Raw genomic sequence first — 12,880 nt, forward strand, 5'->3', positions numbered from 1 at the left:
TGTCTTGGTGTCACATCAATTGATGTGCAACCAAACTATATTGACATCTGAATTAATGAAAATATTACTGGAGGGTGGCGCTTTACAGGGTTCTATGGAGAACCGAGCGCTGACAGGAAGCACTTGTCTTGGGATTATCTAAGGCAGTTGCATGCGATGAATAACCTGCCATGGCTCGTGGCTGGTGATTTCAATGAGATTTTACATGCTGATGAGAAAGACGGTGGCGCTGCACGTCCTCGGCGCTGTATGCAAGTTTTTAACGACGCCTTAAGTGATTGCGGCTTGGATGATCTCGGGTACACGGGCGACAAATTTTCTTGGCGCCGTGGGCAGATAAGAGAACGGCTGGATCGAGCAATTGGAAATTTGCAGTGGGCTAATCTTTCCCCTGGTTTTAGTGTAAGTAATGAGGAGTTCGATAAATCATACCATAGGCCAATTCTTATTACTACAGATCATTTGTTAGACTTGCAGCGAGGGGGCCATCTGGACCTCGGAAGTTTGAAGCACGATGGTTAGCAGAAGAGAGTATAGAGATGATTGTTCAAACGGCATGGGATACTCGAAAATCTTTTGGTACAGCAGCAGTAGCTGAGCTCATGGCTGATGTGCATCATGCATTACACTGTTGGGATAGAGAGGTTCTTAAGGGACCACGTACTAGACTCAGGGAGTTACATAAGAAGTTAAACGAGGTTCTCTCGGGTCCCTTAACAGATGATGCGATGGTTAGACAACATGAACTACACTTGGAAATTGAGAAGCTACTAGAGCAGGACGAGCTTTACTGGATGCAACGGGGCCGAGCGGTCTGGCTCACTCGCGGGGATCGAAACTCTGAATTTTTTCACAAAGCAGCAAATGGACGGCGCAAGAAAAATTTCATTAAGCGCTTACAGGAAGATAATGGCTCATGGATCGAGGACCAGGAGGCAATTAGAACACATGTTGCAACGTACTTCTCTAACTTATTCACGGGGTGTGTGCTTGCTCCAGACATGAATGTTGTTGAGAAGGTGAAGCCGAGAGTGACTAACGCAATGAATGACGAGCTGAATAAGCCCTATACAAGAGAGGAAGTTAAAAAAGCTTTATTTAATATCGGTGATTTAAAAGCTCCTGGTCCGGATGGGTTACATGCTATTTTTTACAAACGATTTTGGCATATCATTGGTGAGGATTTGGTTGATGAAGTACTGATGGCTATTAATCCAAGATTCCAGAAGGGTGGAATGATACCACTGTCATGATCATACCGAAGGTTGATGATCCATCAGTCATAACTCAGTTTTGGCCAATCAGTTTATGCAACATGGTGTATAAGGTGATCTCAAAATTACTAGCTAATTGTCTAAAACATATTTTGTGTGAGATTATATCTCCCAATCAAAGTGCGTTCGTTCCGGGACGTCTTATCATGGATAATTTTTTGGTAGCTTTTGAGTCATATCATGCAATCAAAAAGAAGACTACAGGCAAATATGGGACATGTGCGGTTAAGCTTGACATGCACAAGGCATATGACATGGTCGAGTGGACTTTTTTGGAGACCATACTGTTGCGTCTAGGGTTCACACCAAACTGGGTGGCAATGATCATGGAATGTGTACGTACAATGAAATATCAGGTACGAGTAAACAATGTGTTAACTGATTTTTTTGTCCCTTCTAGGGGACTCTGACAGGGAGACCCTTTATCACCATACTTGTTTTTGCTTTGTGCTGAGGGCCTGACAAGCTTGATCACATATGAGGAGGAGGCTGGTAATATTATGGGAGTGAAGGTGTGTCGTGATGCTCCTTCGGTATCTCATCTTTTTTTTTGTGGATGACTCTCTTATCCTTATGTGAGCAGACGCCACTAATGCTATCAGCCTCTGGCGGGCACTTGATGATTATTGTGCAGCTTCTGGACAAATGGTGAGCGAGGCCAAGTCCAGTATTTCCTTTAGTCCTTGCACCCCTATTGATACTAGAGTGGAGGTTTGCACTGCACTAAATATCATGGTGGAAGCCATCACGGATAAATATTTGAGATTGCCTCCAATTGTAGGTGTGGACAGAACAGATTGTTTTCAACACCTCATTGACAGAGTTTTGAGTAGAATAAGAGGTTGGAAGGAGCAATTGTTATCCTATGGAGGTAGGGAAGTGCTACTTAAGGCTGTCATACAAGCTATTCCTTCTTACGCTATGCCACTTTTTAAACTACCCAAACATGTTTGCAATAGTATCACCACAACTATGTCTAAATATTTGTGGGGAGATGATGATCTGCAAAAACACATTCACTGGTTTGCTTGGTGGAAAATGTGTGTCCCAAAGGAAAAGGGTGGAATGGGTTTTAGGGACTTGCATTGTTTTAATTTGGCTCTTCTCGCAAAGCAGTGTTGGAGGTTGTTATGTGAACCAAATTCTTTATGTGCTAGAGTTTTGAGAGACAAATATTTTCCTGATGGAGACCTTCTTAACTGCGGCCTTAAGAAGGGTAGTTCTTATACATGGCAGAGTCTATGGAGTGGAATTCAGTCTTTTAAATGAGGGCATATTTGGAGAGTTGGAGATGGGTCACAAATTAACATCTGGGAAGACCCTTGGATACCAAGTAGTCCTACTCGAAAGGTAATGACGCTAAGAGGTAACATTGTGATCACAAAAGTTTAAGAACTCATTGATACAGAAAATAGAGTGTGGGATGAACAGTTGATACCGGAGTTGTTTTGGCCTATTGATGTGCAACGCATATTAAACATCCCACTGGCTTTGGGGATGATGGATGATTTTGTGTCATGGCACCATAATAGAAGTGGAATATTTTCGGTTAGATCGACATACCATGAAGAGTGGGAGCATCAACACGGACGAAAGTTGAGGATGACTAACTCTATACAAGCCTCAAGTACTAGTCCAGTTTGGCGTACCATTTGGAAATTGCGTGTGCCGGCAAAAATCAAAATTCATGTATGGAAAACTTTGCTTGGCGCCATCCCTTGTAATGGAGTCCTTGCTAACAAGCATATGATCACAAGCTCTCAACGTCCTCTCCGCACTTCGGATTGTGAGAGTATTAGACATGCCATATTCTTGTGCCCTAGAGTTCAAGAAATCTGGAGGATATTGGGACTGCAAGATGTGGTTCAGGAGGTGTGTGCGCTGGAGAGGGATGGCGAATCGGTGCTGGTGATACGTCTCCAACGTATCTATAATTTTTGATTGTTCCATGCTATTATATTATCTATTTTGGATGTTTATGGGCTTTATTATACACTTTTATATTACTTTTGGGACTAACCTATTAACTGGAGGCCCAGCCCAAATTGTTGTTTTCTTGCCTATTTCAGTGTTTCGAAGAAAAGGAATATCAAATGGAGTCCAAACGGAATGAAACCTTTGGGGGAGTTATTTTTGGAACGGAAGCAATCCAGGAGACTTGGAGTAGACGTCAGGGAGGCTTAGAGGTGGCCACGAGGCAGGGAGGCGCGCCCCCACCCTCGTGGGCCCCTCGTCGCTCCCCTGACCGACTTCTTTCGCCTATATATATATCCATATACCCTAAAAACATCAGAGAGTAGAATAGATCGTGAGTTCCGCCGCCAGAAGCCTCCGTAGCCACCGAAAACCAATCTAGACCCGTTCCGGCACCCTGCCGGAGGGGGGAATCCCTCTTCGGTGGCCATCTTCATCATCCCGGCGCTCTCCATGACGAGGAGGGAGTAGTTCACCCTCGGGGATGAGGGTATGTACCAGTAGCTATGTGTTTGATCTCTCTCTCTCGTGTTCTTGAGTCGGCACGATCTTGATGTATCACGAGCTTTGCTATTATAGTTGGATCTTATGATGTTTCTCCCCCCTCTACTCTCTTGTGATGAATTGAGTTTTCCCTTTGAAGTTATCTTATTGGATTGAGTCTTTAAGGATTTGAGAACACTTGATGTATGTCTTGCATGTGCTTATCTGTGGTGACAATGGGATATCACGTGATCCACTTGATGTATGTTTTGGTGATCAACTTGCGGGTTCTGTGACCTTGGGAATCTATGCATAGGGGTTGGCACACGTTTTCGTCTTGACTCTCCGGTAGAAACTTTGGGGCACTCTTTGAAGTACTTTGTGTTGGTTTGAATAGATGAATCTGAGATTGTGTGATGCATATCGTATAATCATACCCACGGATACTTGAGGTGACATTGGAGTATCTAGGTGACATTAGGGTTTTGGTTGATTTGTGTCTTAAGGTGTTATTCTAGTACAAACTCTAGGATAGATTGAACGGAAAGAATATCTTCGTGTTATTTTACTACAGACTCTTGAATAGATCGATCAGAAAGGATAACTTTGAGGTGGTTTCGTACCCTACAATAATCTCTTCGTTTGTTCTCCGCTATTAGTGACTTTGGAGTGACTCTTTGTTGCATGTTGAGAGATAGTTATATGATCCAATTATGTTATTATTGTTGAGAGAACTTGCACTAGTAAAAGTATGAACCCTAGGCCTTGTTTCCTAGCATTGCAATACCATTTTCGCTCACTTTTATCATTAGTTACCTTGCTGTTTTTATATTTTCAGATTACAAAAACCTATATCTACCATCCATATTCCACCTGTATCACCATCTCTTCGCTGAACTAGTGCACCTATACAATTTACCACTGTATTGGGTTTGTTGGGGACACAAGAGACTCTTTGTTATTGGTTGCAGGGTTGTTTGAGAGAGACCATCTTCATCCTATGCCTCCCATGGATTGATAAACCTTAGGTCATCCACTTGACGGAAATTTGCTACTGTCCTACAAACCTCTGCACTTGGAGGCCCAACAACATCTACAAGTGGAAGGTTGTGTAGTAGACATCAAGCTCTTTTCTGGCGCCGTTGCCGGGGAGGTTAGCGCTTGAAGTTATATCTTTAGATCTTGCAATCGAATCTTTTTGTTTCTTGTTTTATCACTAGTTTAGTATATAAAAGAAAACTACAAAAATATGGAATTGAGGGTGCCTCATATGCTTCATCTTTTTAATATCTTTCATGAAAATAAGGATTCCGAAAATTGTGCCAGAGTGTTAGAAGAAGAATGTATTAGAATGTTTGGCACTATTTGAATGATGATCATGATTGCAATGTTGTTAGTATGAATTCCTTGAATATCCATGATACTAATGATATGCAAAGCCACAAGCTTGGGGAAGCTATGTTTGATGAAGATGATATTTTTTGTCCCCCATGTTTTGATGAGCAAATTTATTTTGATGATAGCATGCCTCCTATTTATGATGATTATATTGATGAAAGTGGGTTTGGAAGAGTGTCAACTTTAGGAAGTAATGATCCCACTATTTTGGAGGGTGTTGAATCTTATTGTGATCATTATGAAAGTGGGTTTGGAGAGGTCATGCACTACAAAAAAAAGACACATCCGTGACATTTTGGGCCGAACGAATTTTTTTTCTGTCATACATATGACACTTCTATGACGATAATTGTGACAAAACCCGGTATCATCATAGATGTGGTGGGCTCCTACTTCTATGACAAAAAATCATGACAGAAAATGGGCTTTTCGTCCTGGGCGGGCCGGAGACGCAGCTGCATGACATTCTTTGGGCCGTCCATGAAGGAAAAAAACCATGGTAGAAGTGAGGGGGAGGAAAATTTCGGGGAGTTCCCGGTTACGGTGGGAGGTCGGGGGCCGAGCGATGCGCGTTTCTCTCGTACACGTACGCGCGTGTGTGCGAGGCATTGGCTCTAACTGAACCCGAGCGAGGCGTTGGGCTCTAACTGAACCCAAGCGATTGCACTGCAGGCTACGCGTTACTGAACCCGAGCGATCGATCGATGGCTGTTAAGTGAACCCGATCGAGAGATTTCCTTTGCTACTGCTGCTAACCGAAGCCGATCGATTGGATGAACAATGCAGGGGGGGTTGGATGAACAGTGAGCGGTGGCGTTGCCTCTGGATGAACATGACCCCGTGGTGTGGATGGCTGGATGAACAGTAGACGGTGGAGGGGTGCCCGTGGAGGGGTGGTTGAACAGGACCCCGTGGTGTGAAGGGCTGGATGAATAGTAGACGGTGGAGGGTGCCCGTGGAGGGGTGGTTGAACAGTAGCCGGTGGAGTAGCGCGCGGTGGAGGCTGGATGAACAGGAGCCTGTGGAGGCTGGAGGAGGTCGACGGTAGCCCGTGGAGGCTGGAGGAGGTCGACGGTGGAGATGAACAGTATCCCGTGGAGTCCCGTTTTGCGGTACGCCACACCCCTCCCGATGAACAGGACCCCCGTTTCGACCGTAGCGCTCCAACACAAGTTCGTTCGTCCGTTTTACGGTACGCCACACCCCTCCCGATCAACAGGACCCCCGTTTCAACTGTAGGAGGTCCGTTTCGTCCGTTTTGCGGTATGCCACACCCCTCCCGATCAACAGGACCCCGTTTCGATCGTAGGAGGTCCGTTTCCTCCGTTTTGCGGTACGCCACACCCCTCCTGATCAACAGGACCCCATTCCAAACGTAGGAGGTCCGTTTCCTCCGTTTTACGGTACACCAGGCCTAGTTTCCATCGCCTGTTCCGTCCAAGCCCTCCCGATGAACACGACCACGCATTCCGTTCCGACCCAGCCGGTTGGCTCCCATGCGTTTCATTGCCTCCCGATGAACACGAGCATTCCGTTGCCTCCCCATGAACACGACGCATTCTGTTGCCTCCCCATGAACACGACGACGACATTGTTTCTCCGTTCCAACCCAGCCATGTACACGAGCCCTGGCCGTACGTATGTGCGAGTAGGTGTTCGAGACCCCGCCCATATGTACACATACATGGCCGTATTTTCTTTCTTGCACCCTGGTCGCTGTACGTACGTGTACATGCTACGTGCGCGCCTCTACTACGACACGTGCGCGCCTCTACATCCACCAGTATATATGTACGTACACATTCGCGACCAGAATGACAACACTATGTACGCTTCGGCCAGGTGGGTCTCGACTGTCAGGCACTTCCTTGCATGCGAAGATGTAGCTGGTGGGTCCCAGCAGTCAGGGGGGGAAACGTTTTTTTCGCAAAATACGGTGGGCCATCCGGTGGGTCCCCGCTGTCAGGTGGAGGAATAATTATTTTGCACGTAATAAGGAGGCACTTCCTTGCTGCGGCCGTGGACCTAGCTGCCAGCCTCTCCACGTACAGTCCACGTCCGATGGAAGCCGTTCCTTGACCATGTTGACCACGCCGCGCCGAGAGCACCAGGGCGGTGGACGACGGCGAGGCCTAGGAAGGGGACGATGCGGAGCCGGGGAAGACGCGGTAGTGGATGCCCACGCATAGAGGAGTACGAGGGTTCACGGGTTCGCTGTAGTGTGAGGCTGCCGTCGCCGCAGAATAACAGGGGGTGTGGGTGAGTAGAGGGATGGCCTGGCCAGCGGTGGGAGTAGTAGGGGGCGGTGAGGTCTCCACCGCATCGCAGCCGTCCACGGGAGGTAAGAGCACGAGGCACGACCGACGCTAGTTTGGGCGGCTGGAGCAAGAAGACCAGAGGTTGAAGAAGCACTACGGCCGTTGGATGGACATCGTACGGTCACTGGAGCTAGAATCGTGCATATTGACTAAGTTGACAAAGCCCTCCGTCCCCGTCAACTTAGTAGGCCCACAAGTCAGCCTGCCACTATACTGGGTCCCAGCTAACAGGGGGAGTATTCATTTTTTTGTGCGTAATAAGGAGACACTTCCTTGCGTGCGAAGATATAGCTGGTGGGTCTGAGCTGTCAGCGGCGGTAACGTTTTTTCGCAAAATACAGAGGCCCTTTCAGTGGGTCCCTGATGTCAGGTGGACGAATCATTATTTTGCGCGTAATAAGGAGGCATTTCCTTGCGTGCGGCCGTGGACCCAGCTGTCGGCCTCTCCACGTACATTCCACTTCAAATGCATGTCGGTCGTTGACCACGTTGACCAGGCCGCGCCGAGAGCACCAGGGCGGTGGACAACGGCGAGGCCTAGGAAGGGAACGGCACGGAGGCAGGGAAGACTCGATAGTTGTTTCCTACGTGGAGGGGAGTATGACTGTACGAGGGTTTACTGGTTCGTCTGCCGTCGTCAGAGAATAACAGCAGGTGTGAGTGAGTAGAGGGATGGCTAGGCCAGCGATGGGAGTACGGTGGGGCGGTGAGGCCTACGCGGAGCCAGCCGCGGGGAGGAGGGAGCAGGCAGTCCCGCCGGCGCTTGTTTGAGTGGCTGGAGCAGGAAGAGCAGAGATCGAAGAAGCACGACGGTCGTTAGATGGCCATCCAACAGTCACTGCTTGTGCGTCAACCTTTTTTTAGGAAAGCCTCAAATCCGTGGAAAACATCATACAACCCATCTGCCATTATTTATAATAATTTACAGTCCATTTGCTAATTATTAAGGTTTTTTGTAGCCCATATTCTTTTTGTTAGCATTATAGCCCATATTGTGGCCACGGTTAAAAAATTATACAAACATTTGCATATTTCAATGCGGTCCGAACTGTTTTTAATCCCGAAATTTCGACTCACATTCAAACTAATTTTAAAAATAAATGTATATCAATATAAAATCCAACAAATTCTCCATGCATAAAAATTAATGTAATTTAAAATCTCGAAATGAAAAAAAGATATTTGAAACTAATTGTCGGTTTGATGTGTTTTAAAAATGTACAACCCATTTCTCATTACCGATGGGCCATTTTCTCGGCCAGCCGAATGAAAGCTCTGCTCGTCTTCAAAGATTTGCAGCCCAACAGGCCTGACAAAGCGACTTACTTCGCAAATCACAAAAAAACTGGGCTGTGACTAAAGGAAATATGCCCTAGAGGCAATAATAAAGTTAATATTTATTTCCTTATATCATGATAAATGTTTATTATTCATGCTAGAATTGTATTAACCGGAAACATAATACATGTGTGAATACATAGACAAACGGAGTGTCACTAGTATGCCTCTACTTGACTAGCTCGTTGATCAAAGATGGTTATGTTTCCTAACCATAGACATGAGTTGTCATTTGATTAACGGGATCACATCATTAGGAGAATGATGTGATTGACTTGACCCATTCCGTTAGCATAGCACTTGATCGTTTAGTTTGTTGCTATTGCTTTCTTCATGACTTATACATGTTCCTATGACTATGAGATTATGCAACTCCCGTTTACCGGAGGAACACTTTGTGTGCCAGCAAATGTCACAACGTAACTGGGTGATTATAAAGGTGCTCTACAGGTGTCTCCGAAGGTACTTGTTGGGTTGGCGTATTTCAAGATTAGGATTTGTCACTCCGATTGTCGGAGAGGTATCTCTGGGCCCTCTCAGTAATGCACATCACTTAAGCCTTGCAAGCATTGCAACTAATAAGTTAGTTGCGGGATGATGTATTACGGAGCGAGTAAAGAGACTTGCCGGTAACGAGATTGAACTAGGTATTGAGATACCGACGATCAAATCTTGGGCAAGTAACATACCGATGACAAAGGGAACAACGTATGTTGTTATGCGGTCTGACCGATAAAAGATCTTTGTAGAATACGTGGGAGCCAATATGAGCATCCAGGTTCCGCTATTGGTTATTGATCGGAGACGTGTCTCGGTCATGTCTACATTGTTCTCGAACCCGTAGGGTCCGCACGCTTAACGTTACGATGACAGTTTCATTATGAGTTTATATATTTTGATGTACCGAAGGTTGTTCGGAGTCCCGGATATGATCACGGACATGACAAGGAGTCTCGAAATGGTCAAGACATAAAGATCGATATATTGGACGGCTATATTCGGACACCGGAAGTGTTTCGGGTGATTTCGGAGAAAACCGGAGTGCCGGAAGGGTTACCGGAACCCCCCCGGGGAAGTATTGGGCCTTAGTGGGCCTAAGGGGAGAGAGAGGGCAGCAGCCCAGGAGGTGGCGCGCCCCTCCCATGGGGAGTCCGAATTGGACTAGGGGAGGGGGGCGCGGCCCCTCTTTCCCTCTCCCTCTCCCTCTCTTTCCTTCCCCCTTCCCTCTTCCTAGTTGGAATAGGAAAGGGGAGTCCTACTCCTACTAGGAGGAAGACTCCCCCTCCTTGGCGCGCCTCAAGGGCCGGCCAGCCTCCCCCCTTGCCCCTTTATATACAGGGGTAGGGGGGGCACCTCTAGACACACAAGTTGATCTTCGTGATCGCTCTCTTAGCCGTGTGCGGTGCCCCCTCCACCATAATCCTTGATAATATTGTAGCGGTGCTTAGGCGAAGCCCTGCGACGGTAGAACATCAAGATCTTCACCACGCCGTCGTGCTGACGGAACTCTTCCCCGACACTTTGCTGGATCGGAGTCCGGGGATCGTCATCGAGCTGAACGTGTGCTAGAACTCGGAGGTACCGTAGTTTCGGTGCTTGATCGGTCGGGCCGTGAAGACGTACAACTACATCAACCGTGTTGTGCTAATGCTTCCGCTTCCGGTCTACGAGGGTATGTAGACAACACTCTCCCCTCTCGTTGCTATGCATCACATGATCTTGTGTGTGCGTAGGAATTTTTTTGAAATTACTACGTTCCCCAACAGTGGTATCAGAGCCTAGGTTTTATGCGTTGATATTATGCACGAGTAGAACACAAGTGAGTTGTGGGCGATATAAGTCATACTGCTTACCAGCATGTCATACTTTGGTTCGGCGGTATTGTTGGATGAAGCGGCCCGGACCAACATTACGCGTACGCTTACGCGAGACTGGTTCTACCGATGTGCTTTGCACACAGGTGGCTGGCGGGTGTCAGTTTCTCCAACTTTAGTTGAACCAAGTGTGGCTACGCCCGGTCCTTGCGAAGGTTAAAACAACACCAACTTGACAAACTATCGTTGTGGTTTTGATGCATAGGTAAGAACGGTTCTTGCTAAGCCCGTAGCAGCCACGTAAAACTTGCAACAACAAAGTAGAGGACGTCTAACTTGTTTTTGCAGGGCATGTTGTGATGTGATATGGTCAAGACATGATGCTAAATTTTATTGTATGAGATGATCATGTTTTGTAACCGAGTTATCGGCAACTGGCAGAAGCCATATGGTTGTCGCTTTATTGTATGCAATGCAATCGCGCTGTAATGCTTTACTTTATCACTAAGCGGTAGCGATAGTCGTGGAAGCATAAGATTGGCGAGACGACAATGATGCTACGATGTAGATCAAGGTGTCACGCCGGTGATGATGGTGATCATGATGGTACTTCGGAGATGGAGATCACAATTACAAGATGATGATGGCCATATCATATCACTTATATTGACTGCATGTGATGTTTATCTTTTATGCATCTTATCTTGCTTTGATTGACGGTAGCATTATAAGATGATCCCTCACTAAATTATCAAAGTATAAGTGTTCTCCCTGAGTATGCACCGTTGCGAAAGTTCTTCGTGCTGAGACACCACGTGATGATCGGGTGTGATAGGTTCTACGTTCAAATACAACGGGTGCAAAATAGTTGCACACGTGGAATACTCAGGTTAAACTTGACGAGCCTATCATATAACAGATATGGCCTCGGAACATGGAGACCGAAAGGTCGAGCGTGAATCATATAGTAGATATGATCAACATAGTGATGTTCACCATTGAAACTACTCCATCTCACATGTTGATCGGACATGGTTTAGTTGATTTGGATCACGTGATCACTTAGAGGATTAGAGGGATGTCTATCTAAGTGGAAGTTCTTAAGTAATATGATTAATTGAACTTTAATTTATCATGAACTTAGTCCTGGTAGTATTAGCATATCTATGTTGTAGATCAATAGCTCGCGTTTAGCTCCCCTGTTTTATTTTTGATATGTTCCTAGAGAAAACTAAGTTGAAAGATGTTAGTATTAATGATGCGGATTGGATTCGTGATCTGAGGTTTATCCTCATTGCTGCACAGAAGAATTATGTCTTTGATGCACCGCTAGGTGACAGACCTATTGCAGGAGCAGATGCAGATGTTATGAACATTTGGCTAGCTCAATATGATGACTACTTGATAGTTTAGTGCACCATGCTTAAACGGCTTAGAATCGGGACTTCAAAGACGTTTTGAATGTCATGGACCATATGAGATGTTCCAGGAGTTGAAGTTAATATTTCAAGCAAATACCCGAGTTGAGAGATATGAAGTCTCCAACAAGTTCTATAGCTAAAAGATGGAGGAGAATAGCTCAAGCAGTAAGCATGTGCTCAGATTGTATGGGTACTACAATCGCTTGAATCAAGTGGGAGTTAATCTTCCAGATAAAATAGTGATTGACAGAATTCTCTAGTCACCATCAGCAAGTTAGTAGAACTTCGTGATGAACTATGATATGCAAGGGATAGCGGAAATGATTCCCAAGCTCTTCGTAATGCTGAAATCGACGAAGGTAGAAATCAAGAAAAATATCAAGTGTTGATGGTAGACAAGACCACTAGTTTCAAGAAAAGGGCAAAGGGAAGAAAGGGAACTTCAAGAAGAACGACAAGCAAGTTGCTGCTCAAGTGAAGAAGCCCAAGTCTAGTCCTAAGCCTGAGACTAAGTGCTTTTACTGCAAAGGGATTGTTCACTGGAAGCGGAACTGCCCCAAGTATTTGGCGGATAAGAAGGATGGCAAAGTGAACAAAGGTATATTTGATATACAAATTATTGATGTGTATTTTACTAGTGTTCGTAGCAACCCCTCGGTATTTGATACTGGTTCAGTTGCTAAGAGTAGTAACTCAAAACGGGAGTTGCAGAATGAACATAGACTAGTTAAGGGTGAAGTGACGATGTGTGTTGGAAGTGGTTCCAAGATTGATATGATCATCATCGCACACTCCCTATACTTTCGGGATTAGTGTTGAACCTAAATAAGTGTTATTTGGTGTTTGCATTGAGCATGAAT

This window comes from Triticum urartu, chromosome 2A (genome assembly GCF_056163025.1).
Source record: "Triticum urartu cultivar PI428250 chromosome 2A, HENAU_Tu73, whole genome shotgun sequence".
NCBI lineage: Eukaryota > Viridiplantae > Streptophyta > Magnoliopsida > Poales > Poaceae > Triticum > Triticum urartu.